Here is a 21,246-nt window from a genome sequence, read left to right as displayed (position 1 = left end):
GTACTAGCTGTCATTAGGCTGGAGAAAATCCTTATTTTCTCTCAGTGTTTAGTAAACGACACTCCAACAACACCTGGAGCTCCAATTTGGGCACCATGCACAACAGGGTCTTCGTGGCAGTCTGTTCGCCTCGTTTTGACGATAACGATCTGAACTGTCCGCCCGGCGTCGACGGCGATCTGCGGCTTGTAATGCACTCTGCACAGCAGTCTGATGCGCCCGATCAAGCCTTAGAGCTGCAATGTACATGTCGGGCGCGCCGCCTTTGCTGGCACCTTAACTAGGTGGCGCCACCATACTGGCGGAGGCTCGGCCAGCTCGGGAGCGCGTTGATTGCGCCCCTCATCTGAATCACATATCGTCGTCTGCGCCTAAGGGCGCTGCATTTGCAGGCACCTTAACTAGATGGCGCCACTATACTGGCGGAGACTCGAGTCGTCTCCCCCTGCGTGCTTGCCTTATAGGGTATTTTCCGCGGCCCGTTAGTAAGCGCTTGCGTGGCTGAGTGGTAGAGTATCCGGCTCCCACGCACCGGGCGCAGGTTCGATCCCGGAGGGAATCGGGAACTTTTTTCGTGTTTCCGGCGAAAGCGGTTACGCGGCGGACGCCGGCGGCGGCATGATCGCGACCCGAAACGGCTATTGGAATGAGCCCATAAAGCTTACGCTGTAAAAAAAAAGATGTGTGTCGTTATTTCAGTGCTCGTTATTGGACGATAGGGGGAAGAATACTTCGGAAGCTCTCCCTTACGTTGTTCCCCGAAACGACTCTGATTTAAAAACTAACTCTTTCATTTCAATTCAGTTTGGTACGAGGCTATCAAAGAAACAGTTATTCACTTACTTTCAACTGCAAGTTGATATATTTATATATATATATATATATATATATATATATATATATATTATGGTATCTCATCTATTCAATGGCACTATACACAAGATACCTCCCACGGCTGCCCTGCCCCTTCCCTATATAAACACTTTACTAGTGACGCACTTTTTCCAGTCTTTGTACAGTTGAAATTTTCTCGAAACCTCCCCCTCAAGATGAAAAAAAATATTAATTCTGAGGTTTTACGCGCCAAAACCTAGATATGATTATGAGGCCCACCATAGTGATGGACTCTGGATTACTTTCGACTACCTATCGTTCCTTAACGCGCACCCAATGCACGGCACATGGATGTTTCCGCATAGCGCCCCCAATGAAATGCGACCATCACGGCCGCGATGTGATTTCAACTGGGATTCATAGCGCTAAAACAACACAAGGACGAGGAAGAACGCGGGACGTGCGCTAACTTCCTCGTTCTTCCTCGTCCTTGTGTTGTTTTAGCGCTATGAATCCCAGTTGAAATTACAATGACCTACCAACATGCCCAAACTTCTTCCCTGTTAAAGCGCGATGTGATGCCTCGCGATCTCGAGAAAAGGAGCCTAGGCCAGGAATCCATATGGAGCCTGCCCAGAGGCCATTCTGCGCCGACGCATCGTGTACAATTACGAATGATTGAAACGCCAACCGCAAGAACATAAACTAGCACATCTCTCAACTTGGGATCTGATCCGAACGTGCTGTTGCGTGCCTTGACGTCATTTTTATAAATGTACCATTGCCCCTTAACATGCACATTAAACATCTCGCATGCAGTTTTAGCGCCAAGTTTGTTCAAAAGTATGGTAGGTTCTTGTTTTACATGTACACTATCCTTGACACGGTTGTTGTGGAACAATTTATAAAAAAATGCATCAAGTACTGCTTTTGGGTTTCATCTGAAAGCGCATAAGGTCCAGGTGGGACTCCTTGACATAAGAGGAGAGCTAGTGATCGTGCAAGACTCCACACATATTCTGGGAGGCCATTCGAACCACTCAAAAAGTGTCTCATTAGGTAGCACCCCTTAGGTTTAGGCGCACTTTTGTACCAATTGCTCTGTGCCACACATTCTTTTCCTTCATCGAATAAAGGACAGGCTAGCCTTTCTGTCAGCCTCAAGGATGTTTTTGAATTTTAATCACAACTATAGGCGTGAGCGCAAGCCCACGTCGGAGGCGAAAACAACCTGTAATTTTCTGTTTCTCCGTTGGGTTCGAATATTCTGTACCTATATCGATATCTGCGCTGCTCTCGGTGTAAGTCCTGAACAATATGACGTTTCTACGGCTCCCAGCTACCATCACCAATTACGCAAATTGTGCGTGACTATCGCAAAACTGTGCTCTCAGTGCTTCATGAACCTGTGACGTCATGAGCACGGCTTAATCCCCTGTTGATACCCGACTGTCATAGCGTTTAAAAATATACAATTTTATAACAGCGTATGCACAATGGTGGTGGGTAGAGGTCTGCGCGGCTATTTATAATATGTGTTACCAAGCCCGTGTCTGAAATGTACTCAGAAAGCAAGATGTCGCAATAACCTTGTCTAGGTATTTGAGCTGCTACTTGAGCGGGTAATGTGTACCTTGGGATGCGTGCTCAGTGATCGCTTCAGAACATCTGCAACGTAAATATTACTAATGTTATTATGTCCACTGATGGAACATTCCGGAAGGTTATTTAACAAAGAGCGCAAGAAGAAAAAGGACACTTACCCGCATACTGCCGGAAACATCCACGGCAAGAACAAATCCCATGAGCGTGCCAGGTGGTTGCTGCAGTTTCAATAAATTCCATCTGGATGGGCTTAAGCATGTTGGGGGAAGGCAGCCTGGATGCAAAGTAGGATGTAGAACAATGTTGTCACTTACTAAGAAATATATTCATAATGCTAACTATTCTAACGGGCCAACACAGCTGAGGACTTCTTCCACCGGGTACCACTCAGGCATAGTTGCTTCCATTTTTGCATCACGAAAAGCAAAAAAACAAAAAAAAACATATCATAAGCTAACAAACGGCAAATATTGGATGATGTCATCCTTGCATAAAAAATTTCACTATTGCCCACAGGTTTTCTAAAGGGTATTTTTCGCAATTGTCTGCAATTTTTACAAGTGTGCGATAGTATTTCAGATGGCTTTCTCAAGCAGTCTTTTTTCTTTCTTCACATTGCCAGTGATTCTCCTGTCTCTATGACAATTGCCCTAAAATCATTTTTGTGTGCAAAGCAGTCGCACACTTTTACTTCTGTCACAGATGATGACGTAGAAACTATACTCTGCCACTGTCCAGTTCTCTATATTGTCGCTAGGTCGGAAACTCGAGGGACAAATGAACCGCACTTGTCAGCAGGGGCAGTAACTAGAACGGACGGCTTTTAATACCGCGCTCTAGTCAATGTTGTTCTTCTTCTTGCTCTCTATATTTTTCACGTGCCGATATGTCTTCTTACGTCATCATCTTTGCCGCACTACAGACGCGGAAATATTTATCTCAGTACTGTAAATCGCAACGAGCAACATGCACAGGACATGATCGACGTCGCCAAGGGCGCGCCCTCGCACCAGTCAGAAAAGTTAATTCATCTTGAAGTCCAACACAGCGAGAAATAAGAAAATCCTTACTAAACTGGAAAATATCACTCGGAAAACGAATCCAAGAAGGGGGTTTCGAGTGAGACAACACACAGGCCAGAGATCAGGACCTTAAGGGGATCCAAGTACTATTGTAGACATCATGCAGAGGTTCATCGTGTGTCCTCTTGCCATGATTGGACATATTACTGTGTGTGCAGATGCGCCTTGTCATGCCGTTACGTTACTTATATATGAGCATTGTCCCAAACGTTTATGCAGTGGGTCAGCCAATAAGTGGGAGAGGGTGTAGCGGCGCCGCTCTTTCCGCTAAAGAAACCCGCTGACCACTAGTACGGAGTGGACGGCTCGATGACCAGGTAAAATTGCATGCGTGCACTGTCAGTGCGACCAAGCCTTTCTGTGGAATAGTGATGGGCGAGAAGGCGGAAAAGATGCCTGTCAAGTTTACTATGCAACTGTGCAAGAATAGTGTGGAAATTTATCAAATGTGGCAAATTTCCTACGAAGAGGATGTCCGAAAGAATGGCGTTCAAGTAGGTGCAACGTTTTCGGAAATAGTGGAAACTCCAAGGACGATGCGAGATCAGGACGCCTCTCAGCCTCGTGTGAAGAAAAAATGAATTTCGCCCAATGGGCAGTATTCGGGATGAGACCCCACCGGCGTACCTAAAAATTTCAGAAATGTTTCATGTAAGCCTACTATTGCACCTAATTTGAACACGCGAGCCATGCCCGCCGTTCCAGAAAACAGTGGAGACCGTTTCGCCATTCCAGAAATGCTACTTATGTGCTTTGCGCTGTTTCCTTTCTTCGCGGAGCAATAATGCAGTGGCCCACAAAGCAGCAAGTTAAAGACCTTATCGCTTATCGCAGCTTGTTTTGTCATAGCGCACGCTACGGTAGCTTCGCAACTATTCTGTTTTCTAGTTTCTATCTCCGCGATGGAACGATAGCTGTTCAGTGGGCCATTGCATTAACACTCCGCGAAGAAAACAGACGCCGGAAAGCAGGGGGTATGCTCATTGTTTAAATGGTGACACCTTTTTCACTTATTTATCGAGAGCTTCACTGCAGCCACGGCTCGCGTGTCCCAGCTCATATTGAACGTGATAGCACATGCACAAACCTTTGTGACCGACGTCGCATCTATTATTACGCAATAAATGCACTGCGAACGAAGCAGTTAAAACGTACTGTTACTTGTTTTTGAAGGTCACATTGGGCCATTTATTGGAAGCATATTTCCAGTTTCACCTGCCAGCTGCCTTGCTTCTGCATGCCCATCGTTCATTGAGGGATAAGGATCAGTGATGCACTAATATATAAAGATGTCACAACAAAACAGGCCTGTGTGTTAGGTGTCGTCCTTACGAAGGATTTCCTGTCCTTTAGAGCCTGCATCCGAGTTTTAACGGCGCACCCATGCAAGCTCTGTTATTTAAATTTAAAAAATAAATCATGGGGTTTTACGTGCCAAAACCAGTTCTGATTATGAGGCACGCCGTAGTGGGGGACTCCGGAAATTTAGACCACCTGGGGTTCTTTAACGTGCACCTAAATCTAAGTACACGGGTGTTTTTGCATTTCGCCCCCATCGAAATGAGGCCCCCGTAGCCGGGATTCGATCCCGCAATGGCCTATACTTAGAAGCCGCAACGTGTGCTTAGCGCTAGTGTGAATTATTGCGCTTAATATATTACCCGCTTTGTGTAATTGGGTAGTTCGCTGTGTAGTCGATGTAGGTCGATTACTTTAGGCGACGGTGCTGTGTTTCTCCACGTTTAGTTGACGTAGTTATATGAACCCAAGGCTATGACATGGTATCACTCCAAGTACCAGTATCGAGTAGGGAAAACTTGCACCGCATTGAAAGTTTGTTGGAGTTCTAAATAGAAAAACAATGCAGAAACTCCACTAGAGTTGTCTAAGTATGCGTAAGTAGGACTGGAAATCGGGGTGTGGGCGAACTAATATTTTTGGGTGAGCCAACTGATATTTGGGGGCGGGCCAACTTAAATTGAGGAAAGGGCCAACATAAATGTGTGGTAGGCCAACTGATTATTAGCGATGGGCGAACATTCATTTCGGGCATAGGCGAACTTGAAACTTGGGGTTGTGCGAAATGAAAAATTTGCTGGAGAGCGGTTGAAAGGGAGGGGGGGGGGGGGGGTACTTACCTTCTAGGGTGAGGAACTTGTAAGTTTCCACAGGCTCGGCATTTTCTATGGCGTACTATGTATCCCTATGGTGATTCTCCGATAACAATAGTTTCTTACCGTTTGTAAAGCTACCAATCATCTACATTTACACCGTTATAACGACCAAATGTCTTAACATTGAAAATTACAGATTTGTGTACAGATACCAGGCGTTAAACCTCTCGCATTCATTTTCGCATGACTGAGCTGGGTTGGGTACTCGCCAAAGAATGCTTACGCATTAAAAAAAGCCTAATCTAGCAGAGAAGCCCACGAGTAATGCGAGCTTTATTCGAAACTATACACAGGAGCATCCTAGTTAATGGCGTGTCGGCGGCCACGTGAGCCCGTGCGCGTGCATAAGGCATCTGTATAGGAATAAGACGTCATTGTAAAGACAAACCCGCCTTCATAAAGTCCAACACACTGTTTACTCTTGAAAGCATTGGTAAGCCCGAGACTATCAACCTCATCCAGCCATTTGGGCTCATTTTTTGTGACACAAGTTGATGTGTAGAAGTCTGACAAGTGCCCCATTGCATTTAAAGTCTTGCATGTACCCGCCCTCCACCACCCACCTCTCAGTCAACCCCGCATAATGACGTTTACCAGAGCTTGAAGTTTTGCACTTACGTTCCGCTGTGATGATTGCGTAGCCCAGGGAACTCGAGCCCGCAGACGTGCCGTCCGACTGAACCGGTTCAAGTGGACAGGGCCACCAAAAGGAGCACGGCTACTGTGCTCGCCATGTATCCTGGCCGATCACTGCATAGCCAGTTGGTTAACAACAATATGTAAATTTAGCTTGCAAGACGTCTCGAGGAAAGGCCGTATATTGCACGCATGTTCTTACGAAATAAAGAAAGAATTAAGTAAGACGCCCGCATGTGCGACCCTAATCTAACCACCCTCTCTCATGTGCCGACAATATTACTCCGAGACATAACCACCTAAACATATCAAGACAGTTTGGGAAGCTGCGAAGCGGCGGCCCTATTCGTAAAGCATTAGTGAAGATTATTGACGTTATTGTTGCAAAGGCCTAGTATGGCCAGAGGACACCAAAACTACGGTGACGAGCTGTCAATGAGGCATTAACTGAGTTTCGAAGACTAGATGTAACATGGCTATATACATTCGCTGTAAAGTAATCATGGTAATAAAAACATGATTATGACCCATAAGGTGCAAGATGTGGAATGGACAAAAGATATGCAACGAGGGGATGATCTGTTAAAAAACTACGAGGGTCATCCGGGAGAACAGCAAAGCCGACTTGGCTTCGATTACTGCTGAAATGGAAATTTTCGCAGCTTCTTACATCGCTAATTGTGATCACCGTTGGGTTGAAAATTTGTGTATTTTCAAAATTAAATTGTTTTTTCCTTATCGAACGTTTCGTGCCGCAAAGAACAGTCGTTTGCAAACCGTGTCCGCTTGGTTCAATCCCTTTTTGAAACGACTTCAGTAAAAACAAAAAATTGGCAGCCGATTCACGAAGTGAATGCTGATGATGGAGCGAAGCTCCTTGGACGATTACGGCTGCTGCTCGAACTTTCGCTTCGGGTCTTGCTGCCGTTGCCGGCGTGCTGCTGCTTCTCGTGGTCGTAGCTCGGGGTTAGCCGCGTCGTTGTTGTTTGGCTGCCGCGTCGCGTTCTCGAAGTGTAGGATCAGAATCAGAAAGTGATTCCAGTTCACAAATCACGTAACACACACTTACGCAGCAATGACAGACGTTTGCGCTTACGTTCGCGCTCCTCCATACTGCAGTGCGAAGTGTAGCGACAGCGGCGCGGCGCCGGCGCAACACCTGCGCGCGGTCGGTGTGTGCGCTGCGTGCGCGACGGGGAGCTACGACGACGACGGCGACAACGGACATCGTGAGAGCCTAAGGAGCTTTGCTCCTAAAAAGTAGTTGTTTCGTTGCTGAAAAGCTTCACGCAGTGACGTTACATGGTCCACTTACAACTTCGCTGAAAGTGAGTACAACGCAGTCGTCGCTAGTGCAAAACAACATTTTTATACTGTTACACTTCGGTTCCTCTTGTAAGCGAATGTTCCTAAATTCTGTACTGTACTTAACGGTACTCCAAGTAAAAAAATCCTATTTACATGCGCCAATGATGAACCTGTTGCTCCTGAAGAGTGGTGTAATGTATTGTATTGAGTGGTGTGTTGTATTGTAATTATGTATTTTCTTCCTACGTTACCGCGATGCCACATAGATTACGACTTGTACCCAATTCACGTTTTCTGCTCAGAGATTCATTTTCCATTTACTGGGCTGGAGCTATGTGCCTAATGAACAATAAAAAACATTTATGCAAGATTTTTTATGCTATTAATTGTAGCGGTTTGTTGCACGCAGTCATTGCAGCGGTCTTTTCTTCCATATGACTAGTGCGCTGCGAAAAGTGATTCCAGTTCACAAATCACGTAACACACACTTCATTTTAAATTCTCGAGCAGATAATATATTCGCGTTTGGCTGACTACTTAGAATCCAACTCCTTTTTAAACCCCTGTCAATATGGTTTCCGTAAGTTCTTTTTCTTGTGAGGCACAGTTGTTATCATTTACTAAAGATCTTTTTGCAATTTCTGATCTCGGTACGGAAACCAACTGCGCTTTTCTTTGTTGTTGCCAAAGCCTTTAACTCTGTGACCGATGATTTTTACTTGTGCTTAAGTTGACTGAACTTTACCTGGAGGTAATGGCACCCGAATGTATAAAAATTTTCTTTCTAACTGAAAGTAGTTTGTAAATGCTAATTACTGTATTCTCGGTTTTCCAATGAACCAGCAGGCGTTCACCAAGGCCCAGTCCTTGGTCCACTTCTCTTTTCAGTCTATAATAACGATCTTGTGAAATGCGTTCTTTCTACTTCCATAAAGGTATTCGCGGATGACTGTTTTCTACCTTAAATTACTAATCTTTCCGATTCCCAAGAACAGCACGACCTTTACTTCGTAAATGAGTGGTGTTCTAATTGGTGCATGCAACTAAATTCAAATAAATGTGAGGCTATGTGAATATCGCGTAACACTGCTATGCACACGTACAGTATTAATGGTGCTCCTGTGACGCCTTCATATATCAAACAACATTTCTTGGCATTCGCATATTGACTGTGTTACTAATAACGCTTAGAGCACGCTTGGGTACTTGCGCCGTAGTTTTAACTCTGCCATTTGCACCCTGACCCTAACTGTTTGCAAAACTTTAGTTCGCTCGAAATTCCGAGTATGCTTCAGCCATTTGGGATCCGACTCAGTCTTCACTAGTTTCTACAATACAAATTTTTCATAACCGCGATGCATGTATTTCCTTGTCTAATAATGTTCGCTTTGGAAGTATCTCATCAATGAAACCAACTCTTCACCTACGTGATCTTTCGTCACGTATAGATGTTCCCGTCTCTGCCTTTTTCGCATAGCTTTTTTTTTTTGAGCCGCCTTTAAAAGAAACCCTTCGTGCCCCTCCGCCTTATATTTCGTCCCGCCTTGCCCACAGCGTTAAAGTCGGGGTGCCATTGTTCCGCACGAACCGTTACAGTCACTCACTCATCCCTAGGACAAGCACTGACTGGAATCGCCTTTCCGCATCAGCCGCACTCATCACCGAGTTTACGAACTTTAATATCACTGTTCTGAATGCCTTTTGTTTATATTTTGTTCGTTTTTTTTATTGCACTATTTTTCGTTTCTTCACTCCACTCGTTTCTGTAACGCCTGCGGGCCTTGAAAATCTGTGAACTAAATAAATGAATGAATAAATAAATATAATTATATAAAAGACAGAAATAGAGAATGAAAAAGAGAAAAAAAGAAAGAGAAAGAAAAGAGATAGAAAGAAAGCGAGGGAAATGAAGAAAGAGCGAGATAGCCTAGCGACAACCAAGAGACGCAATCAATCGGACAGCTTCGCCGTGCCTTGAGCTTTGCGTGGCCTAGTGCAAGCTTTTGACTTTTCTGTGTTTCTGTAACGTAATGCTGCCGTCGCTCTTCCTTCCCGCGAACTGATCCTGATTGGCGCGTTACGCAACTCGTCATTGGACGGATTGTCATTCTAGCAGCAGGGGTGAGATAGACCGCATTGTCACGTGGTATGGGGCGGCAATGTATGTAGTAAAAGGGCAACTAAGTGAGTGTTATTGTCCCCCTTTGAAGAAGAACGGTGACTAATGCACAAGACAAATCGAGGAGGCGACGATAATTTGCGCAGTCAGCGTAATACACCACGTTCGTACCTGCACTTTATGTGGCGAATTCTTCTGTGTGAAAGCTTCTCCGGTGCTCCGTTGAGCTCGACGTCACACAGTACACAATTGTGGGAGCCATGCTGTTTTGTGCACTGCGCAGGGTGTAAGAAAAAAAAACAGCGCCAAGTTTATTACGCCTTCGTTTTTGTTCCTTCCCATTAGCGCACATTGGTTTGTGGCAATCGATGTTATTCACTGAGATCTGAACAGACACAGAGAAGAAAAAACAGAAAAAAATATTCTAGGATAATGTAGGAACTTCAGCTCGAGATAGCAGCCACTCCGTTAGCATGGGTACCAGTTTAGCATATGTACTATTATAACCGCTTTTTCTATAGGCAATGTAGGTAATCATCATCATCATCATCATCATATTTATGCCCACTGCACGACGAAGCCCTCTCCCTGTGATCTCCAATTACCCCTGTCTTGCGCTAGCTGATTCGAACTTCCACCTGCAAATTTCCTAACTCCATCACCTCACCTAGATTTCTGCCGTCCTCGACTGCGCTTCCCCTCTCTTGGTACCCATTCTGTAACTCTAAAGGTCCACCGGTTATCCATCCTACGCATTACATGGCCTGCCCAGCTCCATTTCTTCCGCTTAATGTCAACTAGAATATCGTCTATCCCCGTTTGTTCTCTGATCCACACTGCTCTCTTCCTGTCTATTAGCGTCAGTCAAAAGATTTTTCGTTCAATCGCTCTTTTTGCGGTCCTTAACTTGTTCTTCAGCTTCTTTGTTAACTTCCTTTGACTCTGTGACCGATGATTTACTTGTGCTTAAGTTGACTGAATTTAACCTGGAGGTAATGGCACCCGAGTGATTAAAAAATTTTTTTATTTTATTTATTTATTTCAAGAAACCCCTAAAGGCCCTCACAACGAGGGTATTACATAGGGGGTGACAAAAATTGTATGGCAATCTAGAGAAGGAATAGGCAACAAGAATAAAATGTGGCAGCACAGCAACAATCAATGAGCCATAATGAGAAAACGCAACATAATAAACAGAACGCACATACACGCACACAAAAAGAAAAATCAAACATTGCGGTAAACGGAACAGAACTAGAAGAAAAGCTACCTATCACATTCATTTTTTAGAAGTTCTTGAAATTTCGATGTGTTTATTTCAGTTGCGATTGTAACAGGCAGCTGGTTCCACTCAATAATGGTTTTGGGTATGAATGAGTTCGCAAAAGATGAAGTGCGGCAAATGATGCGTTTGATCTTGAAAGGATGGTCACGGCGGGGAAAGAAGGCCGATGGTGATTGAAAGAAATCGTCATGAAGCAACGGATGATGGTAAATTTTCTGAAAAGAGTTAAGCGAGCAAGTTTGCGACGATGGGAGAGGTTAACAAGACCAGCACGAGCTTTTAACGCCGTGACGCTAGTGAAACGTGAGTAATCTGAAAAAATGAAACGGGCAGCACGGTTTTGCAGGGATTCGATGTTATCTATGATGTAGGCTTGATCCGGGTCCCATATGGCTGAAGCGTATTCGATTTTAGGTCGGATTAAGGTGATATAAGCAAGTTTACGCACAGGCGCAGGAGCATGTCGAAGGTTACGTTTTAATAAGCCAAGAGAACGGTTAGCAGCTGCTAGAATCAGATCAGTGTGATAGTTCCAGGTTAAGTCAGACAGTAGGTGAACACCTAAATATTTGTAAGTAGAAGCTGCCACAACTGTTACGTCATTAATAGCGTATTTGGTTGGGATGCGGCAAGAGTTTCTTGTAAAGGAGACGAGCTTTGTCTTTGTGTGATTTAGAGTCATTTGCCACGATGAACACCAAGTGTTAATTGAATCGAGATCAGTTTGTAAATATTGGTGGTCAGTTTCACTTATGGCTCTGTACACAACACAGTCGTCAGCAAACAGTCTAATTTTGGAAGATACACAGTTAGGTAAATCATTAATAAATATTAGAAAGAGCAGGGGACCAAGCACGCTCCCCTGGGGTACAACAGATGTGACTTGAGCCATTGAAGAGTTAGAACCATTAACAGCGGTGAACTGAACGCGAGATGAGAGGAAGTCTTTAATCCATGCTAGAACCTGAGGGTTAATATTGAGATGCGATAACTTGAGTAGTAATCTATGGTGGGGAACCCTATCAAATGCCTTAGAAAAATTGAGAAACAAAGCGTCGACTTAGTAAATAAGTCGTTAGTAAATCCAGAAAGCTGAGTGTCGCAAGAGTCTTCTCCTTGCGAAAACCATGCTGATATTTAAATATGATGTGATCTTCAAGATAATTATTCATCTGGGTGTGGATGACATGTTCAAGGAGCTTTGAGAAGGTGCATGTCAATGAAATGGGTCTATAGTTTAGGGGATCAGAGCGGATGCCAGATTTGAAAATTGGCACTACTTTAGCCAGTCATGAGGGATGGAGCCAGATGATAAAGACTGAGAAAAAAGTGCAGATAGGACTTGAAAACTACTCTGAGATATATTTTTAAGTATTTTGTAGTTAAAGCCAAGCGGGTCCGTGCTTGTGGTATCTTTAAGGTTATTTAGTAAAGAAAGAATACCATGATCACCTATGACTATAGAGGGCATTGAATAATCATGAAGTGAACTGAGAGCTAGAGAAGAGGTAATGACTTCATGAGTGAAAACAGACGAAAAAGCGTTGTTAAAGAGTTGAGCAGAATGGGCATCGTCCAGCTGATCACCATTAGAATTTGTTAAGGATGAATCAAGACGTGAATGTGGGTTAATTACGCTCCAAAATCTTCGAGGATTGGTAGATAACATAGTGGGTAAGACGTCACTGTAAAACTGGCGCCGGGTGGCTTTCAGCATTCTTTGGTAATCCTTGTCGCTTTTTCTATAGGTTTCCCATGTAGTTAGTAGGTTGTTAGCAACTGCCTGCCTATACAAACGCTTTTTCTTTTTATTGGCTCTTCGCAGCCGCTCATTGAACCAAGGCACTCTTTTACTGCACCTAATTGAGATAACTGGTATAAATCTTCTAATGAGGTTAATGAGGGTTGTTTTGAACAGCGTCCAGTTCTGTTCAAGGGAACGGAAAGGACTTTCAGCTAAGAACCGCCCAGAAAAAGTGGTTAATTCGAGATTCATCTGGTCAAAATTAGCCCTGTTATAACACCTGATCACCTTGGAGGTAGTTTTCCTGTCAAGCATACGGTGGTCGATGCACCCGGTAATGATGTCATGGTCAGAAAGACCATTAAGGTGAAATATTTTAGAAAAAGCATCGGGATTATTAGTTAGAATCAGGTCAAGAATGTTAGCCGTGGCACCTGCGGACCGCGTGGGCTATAACTGGAAGTAATTTGTAAATGCTAATTACTGCGCCACGTGGAGGGCCTAGCTGCACGGTCCGCGTCCTTGGGGATGATTTTTTCCGCCACAGGAGGCGACATCCCCGCCGATGCCGGATTTTCTGTGACACGGGGCCCTTAATACTATAGCGTCAAAAGGTAAAATCGGCGGTAATGCAGTTCCACTCAACGTGATAGCTGGGGATGTGCGGAGCAGTGATTCGCCGGTGTTTCCCTTGTCTTTCCTTGTGTTTACCTTGCTTTATCCTGTGTTTATCGGGTGTTTAGCAATCCACTATTTTTTTACACCTGTGCAACTGGTGGGAAACCGCCACGCGCGTGAAGCCACACCACCACGCGCCTTGAGCCAAAGCCTTTGCTGATGATAGTAGTGATTTTAACGAATTTCTGGTAATTATTGCGCTTAATGCTTGAATTTCCTGTCTTTTCAATTATTCTGAATCATGTCGAAGACATTAAAGAACACCGCGGTGTCGAAATTAATCCGGAGTCTGCCACTACGGCGTGCCTCATAATATGATTGCGGTTTTGGCACGTACAGCCCTATAATTCAATAAAAGTTCAATACTTCGGCCACGACGCGATGTGCCACGTGAGGAAATGACAACGCTCAACGCTCTCAGAGGTTATGAAGTACGGTGCACAACAGCGCCTCAAACAAACACCTACCCCTGTGTGTTCTGCGTACTACGGAGACAAGCAGCAGTGGTGCACACAAAGTAACGTTTAACATCTACTCACCACTCTCGTGTTGGACTAAATGTTGAGGAAATAAAATATTTGCCGTCAACATTATCGCTAATTATCGCCAATCAAAGCAAACAGCACAGAAAGCTTCGCTTTCATCGGTTCCCACAGTGCGTGGTATCTGCATATTGCTTCCTCTTTGCTGTGCTCGAGCGTTAGCTGGGTTACGCCGCCGCCATCGACGCGGACACTCACCTAAGGAACGAGCGCCTAAGTGATGCGCTCTCAAATAGACAGCGAACAACTCAATATAATTGAAATAAATAAAGAAAGGTTATCAGCCTACATTTTAACCGATTCGCCGTGAGGGCAAAGGAAACGATTGCCTGTGGTGAGAGCAGACATGAAGGAGCAAGCAGAACGCAGAATGACGCTTCGCAGGATTCCCCTGTTCAGCGGCCTCTGAAATAAAAAGAAAAAAAAAGAATAGTTAGGGTCATCTTCATGTATGTGTCTGCTCACGAAGTCGTAGTGGAAAAAACATTTAGAGAATTGGGTGCAGTATCCTGGGAATTGTAGCAAACTTTCGGAAGAACAAGGTTGGAGCCCAAAACAGCGGCACATCCGGCATCTCGGGAATACATGCCGGCTTGATGACCGGTATATAAGGCCGTCTTAGGGAATGCGGCTTTGCCTGACTGGACCACACTAACCACCGGACCCACAAATTGCCAATGGCCAAAATACCGCGGACAACAGTGGGTACAATAGAGTACGGGATAGTATGCAGGTGCAAATTCTGCTTCAAATGCCCATAATTTCTATTGGCATATAGACTATACACAGAATTGAAAAAAAATCCGCCAGAAACGCTCTCGCAGTGGCTGCTGACAGTAATGCGATTAGCAGAATTGAAGTAACGCAGCAACACACTATATTGCGGCCACCGAAAGCAACACGTAAGTGTTCTGGTTTCACCGGGTTCCTCTCTCGCATTTCCCTGTGGCCACCTTGGTTCTAGTAACGGTGCCACTCTGAAGTAAGCGCTTCGCGCGGGTCCTAAATGCCGCAGGTTCGTTTCTGCCATGCGCCTGATAAATTTCAAAGGATTCGTTTTTCATTGAAAACTGGCACTTACGCAGTGTCACGTCCCACTGACCCCAGTTGGGGAAAGCAGGTACGCATTGACGCAGATATTGCTATTAACATTCTTCGAGAACATCTACTAGTTTGTGGTATGTCTCTATGTGTCTGTGCATGTATGTGTGTATGTCCGTGACTGACCTCTTTCCCTCCAGCTTTGGTGACTTGGTAGTCTATGGTCAGATGGGTAGAGCATCAGGCTGCTGGGCTGAGGAATCTGGTGCTCGAAACCAACCGTCGGGTTAACTAGGGTAATTGGGTACTGGTAGTTTTGGTGTGTGGCGCTCCTGAATGAATCTCCTCGACGCCAACTTGGCAACACACATTATGTGACACTGGGCGCGTGCCGCTCCTTGAAGGAACCTCCTTGGCGCCAACTTGGGCCAACTTCACGCTTTCAGGGGACTAAGTACTGTTAGGGCACTCCACGCACTTACGGGCCTGTGTATGTATGTATCTAACCATTTTCCTGCCTTTCTGGGAATCCAGATGGGGTAGCTCATCAGGCTGTCGTGCTGAGGGCACAGGGTTCCAAACCAACCGTGCGACCAACTTGGGTGGCTGCGTATGTGACAGTGTGTACATATGCGCCGCTCTTCAACACACGTCTTTCAAGCTGGCATGGGTCACTGTAGATGCCCCGACTGGGCAGGTACTCCTGTTGAATTGAACTTTGACGCTTACCTAAAGAACTGGGTATGCGCTACTTGTTCTGCGCCGGCCTTCGATAAACTTCTCTGATGCCAACTTGGTTGACTATGATTGGCCACTGAAAATGTGCCGCTCGACAATAACAAAGATACCACAAATTTATCCATTGTTGAGTGGAATTAAACCCACAAGACAATTTCTTTCTCTCTATTTCTTTCACTCTATCTTTCTCTCCCCCTCTCCTCCTCTCTGCCTTTCTCTTTCTCTCTTAATTTCTCTTTCTTACTTTCACTCTCTCTTTCTCTGAAATTCGTGGTCACTTTCTTTCTCGCTTTCTTTCTCTTTATCTAGATTTCCTTCTCTATCTCTATTTCTTTCTTCCTCTCTCTTTCTCTGTTTCTTTCTCTGACCTTCGTGGTGACTTTCTCTCCCTCTCTTTTTCTCTCTTTCTATTTATGTATCTTTCTCTCCCTATTTCTTTGTCTCCATTTTTCTCAAGCTTTTATCCTTTCTTTCTTTCTTTCTTGCTCTCTTTGTCTCTCTTTTTAGTCCGAGGACTTAACATACCTCTTGGTTTCGGACTGTACTCCCGGCCAGTAAAATTCAGTGAGAATGCGGTCAGTCGTCCGAGTGATACCTTGGTGCCCTGCGAGGCTTCCCTCGTGTGCAAGTTTGAGCACCGTGTGTCTCAGCCGTCTAGGAACGATCAGCTGTTCTAATTTCTGCGCTATCGCCAGAATCGGGCCAATTTTCAGCGTTACACCACCAATGCCGCCACCACCAACACCGAAACTTGTGAGCCTATAAAGCTTCGCTAAAAAAAGGCACAGTTTCTTCCGAAAGGCGACGCATCGATTTCGATAGAAAATTAGCAGGCAATTTTACGAAGTCAGAATAGTACTCTTATCAGCCGTACAAGCTTGGAGATACTTGCTTACTAACTAAATTAACAAGCATGTGTCAGCATCCACAGGCAAAAATGAACACATCACAATTGATGGCCGTGGACACTCACTGTCAAAACGCTGACCTTCGTGCTGTTTGCTGCTTCTACGCAAACTAAGCGACGAGAACACCGCACGCAAAAAGGTACGAGCCCAATGCAGATCGCTTACAAGATAAGGCGCGTTCGGTCGCGCAAAGTACGCAGTTGGTGCCGGAGAAAAACGCCGCCATCCCTCGACCTCTCGCGTTGCCTCCCCGCTTTCCTCCATGCGCGCGCGAGATTGAACCGCGATCGTCGGTTCCCTATGCGCGCGTTCGCGGAATACGCTGTTGCTGTCGGAGAACAACGCCACCTCCCCTCCCTCCCTCCCATTCCAACAAGGCCTTTCGCACGACGAAAGAAGGCGCGTTTTCTGTCGGCTTCCCTCGCTCGCTTTCACTTGCACATACAGCATACGGCGAGCGGCTACGATTTTATAATGGTTGCAGTATATATGGAACCTCACGGCGACGGCAGAAATGTGCCTGGAGTGTTCATGTAATTGCTCTCGCAATAAAACGATTCATAGGCCTAACAAACGGCAAATAATAAACGATGCTGTCCTTGCATAACATATTACATTATTGCCAACGAGATTCCTAAATGGTATTTTTACAGTTGTCAGCAATATATTCAAGAGTGTGATATTAGTTCAGATGGCTTTCTCAAGCTCTTTTTTTCCTCTTCTTTACCTTCCTGTACTTGTTCTGTGTCTATAACAGTAGCCGTAGATACATTTTTGCGTGCTTAGCAGTAGCACACTTTCTATGATATCGAAGATGACGTGGAAACTATACTCTGCCACTGTCTATTTTTATATATCTTTATCGGAGTACTGTTATACGAAATGAGAAACATGTGCAATACATAATCAACGTTTTCAAGGTCGCACCATCGCACCAGTAGGAAGAGGGAAGTGAATTTAACAGCGTAAAACAAGAAAATCCTTCTTAAACTGCAAAGTGTCTCGGGAAAACCCGATTCAAGAGGGGCATTACGATTGAGTCAGCATGTAGGCATGATTTGCAGTACCTTGGTTCCAGGTACTATGGTAGATATCAGAGTGGTTCGTCGTGAGTCCTCTGGTCATGACTGGGCATATTTCCTTCAGATACGGCTTCTCAAGCCGTTATACTGCTTGTATGATGCGAGGCCTTTCCCAAAAGTTGATGAAGTGAGTCAGCAAGGAAGTGGGAGAGGGTATAGCAGCGCTGCTCTTTCCGTTAAAGAACCCGATTGACTTCTAGTAGAGGGCGGACGTCTGTATGACAACATAGAATTCCATGCATGCTCTGTTAGTGCAACCCTGCGTTTGTATGACAGGAACACGGGCGAAAAGACAGAACAAAAGATCCTTATCAAATTTCCTATGAAATTGTGCTATAATAGTGCGGAAATTTATCAAATGTGGCCGGATTGCTGCGAAAAGGAAGCCATACCCAACCGTGTTCAAGTGGGTTCAGCGTCTTCGGAAATCGTGGAGACTCCAAGCACGATGCGAGATGAGGAACCCCCTCAACATCATGTGAATATAAATTGAATGTTGCGCGCTAAATTTCAGATATTTGGTGGCCATTCGTTGAGAGTTCTTTCAAGTGTTTATTAAGCAGGAGTGTGTCCTTGAGGAAAGAATAACTTATTTTTCCCCAGATTTTTCCCGCGTGCGACGTAAAGTATTGCTAACGTTACTAGACAAAAATGAAGCAAATTATAGGTTACTATCCAAAACTCTGCTCTCAGTAGTTCATCAAGCTGTAACACAGCATATGCACAATGGTGGTGGGTAGAGGTCTGCGCGGCTGTCTATAAGATGTGTTACCCAAGCCCGTGTCTCCTTGTCTAGGTATTTGGCTGCTGCTTGAGCGGGTAATGTGTACTTTGGAATGCGTGCTCAGTGATCGCTTCAGAACATATGCAACGTAAATGCATGTAATGTTATGTCCACTGACGGAACATTCCGGAAGGTCAATATTAACAAAGAGCGCAAGATGAAAAAGGACACTTACCCGCATACTGGTGGAGACATCCACGGCAATAACAAATCCCATGAGCGTGCCAGGTAGTTACCGAAGTTCAATGAATTCCACCTGGATGGGCTTAAGCATGTTGGGGGAAGGCAGCCTGCATGCAAAGTACGATCGATAACAAAGCTGTCGCTTACTAAGAAATATATCCATAATGCTGACTATTCTAATGGGGGTCAACACAGGTGAGGTCTACCGGGTACCACTCGAGCATAGTTGCTTCTATTTTTGCATCACGAAAAGCAAAAAACTAAAAACAAATCATAAGCCTAAAAAACGGCCAATATTGGATGATGTCATCCTTGCTTAAAAAATACACTATTGCCCACACGCTTCCTGAAGGGCATTTTTCGCAATTATCTGCAATTTTTACAAGTCTGCCATAGTATTTCAGATGGCTTTCTCGAGCTGTCTTTTTTTTTTCTTTCTTCACATTCCCGTGCTTGTTCTGTGTCTATTACAATTGCCCTAGAATCATTTTTGTGTGTATAGCAGTCGCACACTTTTACTTCTGTCACAGATGATGACGTAGAAATTATACTCTGCCACCGTCCACTTCTCTATAGTGTCGCGACGTCGGAAACTCGAGGGACAAATGAAACAAACTTGACAGCAGGCGCAGTAACTAGAACGGATCGCTTTTATTACCGCGCGCTAGTCATTGCTTCTTCTTGATCTCTATATTTTTCACAAGTGCCGATATGTCTTGTTACGTCGTCGTCCGTACGTGGCGTTAGCCTCCCTCCCAAATGAAGCATCGTCCCGATGTGCAACTTAAGCGTATGCATGTACGAGACAGTAAAACGTGAGTCACTTGGAAAAGTACAGCTTCATGCGCACCACATGCACCACTTTTGGGTGCTTGTGGCACCGCGAACAAGTTTCACCATCGGGAACAACCTCGTAATTGACGCCGTTCAGTCGTCGGATAACTGTGTATAGACCGCAATATCAACTTAGTAGTTTTTCAGTAAGTCCCCTACAATGAATGGGTATCCAAACGCACCCTCTCTCGCCGGGTGTGTAGGCGAGGAATTTGTGCTGACGATTGTACCGCATTGCGTCCTGGTCTTGCTGGTGACGGATGCGTACAAATGCAAGCTGTCTGGCTTCTTCCGCACGTTGAGCAAGTTCTTCAGCATTTACATGGATGTCGTCGCACTCATGTTGCTGCATTGCATCCAAAGTTGTCGCGGCTTCGCTACCGTGTACCAAGCTGAATGGTGTCATACGAGTCGTTTCCTGTTAGGCCGTGTTATAAGCGAAGGCTACATAAAGCAAAATCTCGTTCCAGTTATTATTATGGTCCACGCCGACGTACATGCAGAGGATGTCTGCGAGTGCCTTGTTCAAACGCTCCGTTTGTCCATTCGTCTGGGGATGATAGGCTGTCGTTTTCCGGTGGCCTGTGCCGCCTAGTTTAAGAACTGCTTCTAAATGTTCGGCCGTGAACGCGGTTCCTTTATCAGTAATTAGGACCACTGGGGCACCGTGCCTAAGCACGACGTTTTCGACGAAAAATCGAGCCGCTTTAGCTGATGTTCCCCACTAGGTAGCTTTTGTCTCCGCATAACGGGTAACGTTGTCAGTCGCGACAATAATCCAGCTGTTCCCGGTAGCTGAATTTGGAAACGGTTCCTAGAAAATTCATGTCAATTTTGGCGAATGGCGCTATCGGTAACTCTACAGGATGTATGAGACCCGCTCGCTTGTCGGGTGGCGCTTTGAGTCTTTTGCAGTCAGGACAAGCGCGTACATGATGTTTAACATCGGCTGGCAACTTCGGCAATAATACTTGCGCCGCATTAGGGACAATGTTCGTGTGGAGCTCAGATGACCTGAGGTTGCCTCATCATAACAGGCTGTGAGAATTTCATTGCGAAGCGAAGCAGGCACGACGAGCAAGTAGGTGTGTCATGTGTTTTTGTCACTGATCTCGGGGGCGTGCAGGTGTTGAGAGATAAGGTTGGGAGAAGCATGGCAACACAGCAAGCAGATCTTTAATTACACGCAAACCATGAAACTTAAAATCAAGCTCAATCAGACTGAAACACACCGAAGGAATAAGTACTAATATATATACCAACTAATATCCGTTAATTCCTCCTACATTATCTCTAGGCGTTTCCCATACGAACGTCAGGCAACCTTAGCCTACTGCTGCGACACTGCGAGCAGGGCCGCTGGATAAAAAAAGGTGCGGCCTGCCGCGTCGGGCGCGCTCCTATGGGAGCGAACGTGACGGCCGTAGTTGCATTGTCGGCCGCTTGGCTGTGCCGAACGGCGCTAGCTGAGGAGGATGGAACGCTTCGGTTTGCACGCGCGACGGCGTTCCAAGCGCGTTCCTGACGCATTTTCTATGCCGATGCCAGACAACAGACCCCGGCGTGTGGCGCCGCGGCGGATCACACCGTTTTCGATGCACGCGGCAGGCCGCACCTTTTTTTTTTTTTTATCCAGCGGCCGTGCTACGAGCAAGGTCGTTCTTACCGA

General features: G+C 45.3%; 1 long non-coding RNA gene across 1 annotated transcript in view; it reads right to left on the bottom strand.

Annotated features, from left to right (window-relative positions):
* Window positions 1-21,246, bottom strand: part of LOC119465731 (uncharacterized) — a 71,215-nt gene that overhangs the window by 13,560 nt on the left and 36,409 nt on the right. The window contains exon 6 of the long non-coding RNA XR_007464068.1: window positions 2,598-2,713. This is a non-coding gene — a long non-coding RNA (uncharacterized LOC119465731). The remainder of the gene's footprint in view (window positions 1-2,597; window positions 2,714-21,246) is intronic.

The sequence above is a fragment of the Dermacentor silvarum genome, chromosome 10, assembly GCF_013339745.2.
Source record: "Dermacentor silvarum isolate Dsil-2018 chromosome 10, BIME_Dsil_1.4, whole genome shotgun sequence".
In the NCBI taxonomy this organism is placed as follows: domain Eukaryota; kingdom Metazoa; phylum Arthropoda; class Arachnida; order Ixodida; family Ixodidae; genus Dermacentor; species Dermacentor silvarum.
This window is presented reverse-complemented; position numbering and strand designations above follow the sequence as displayed.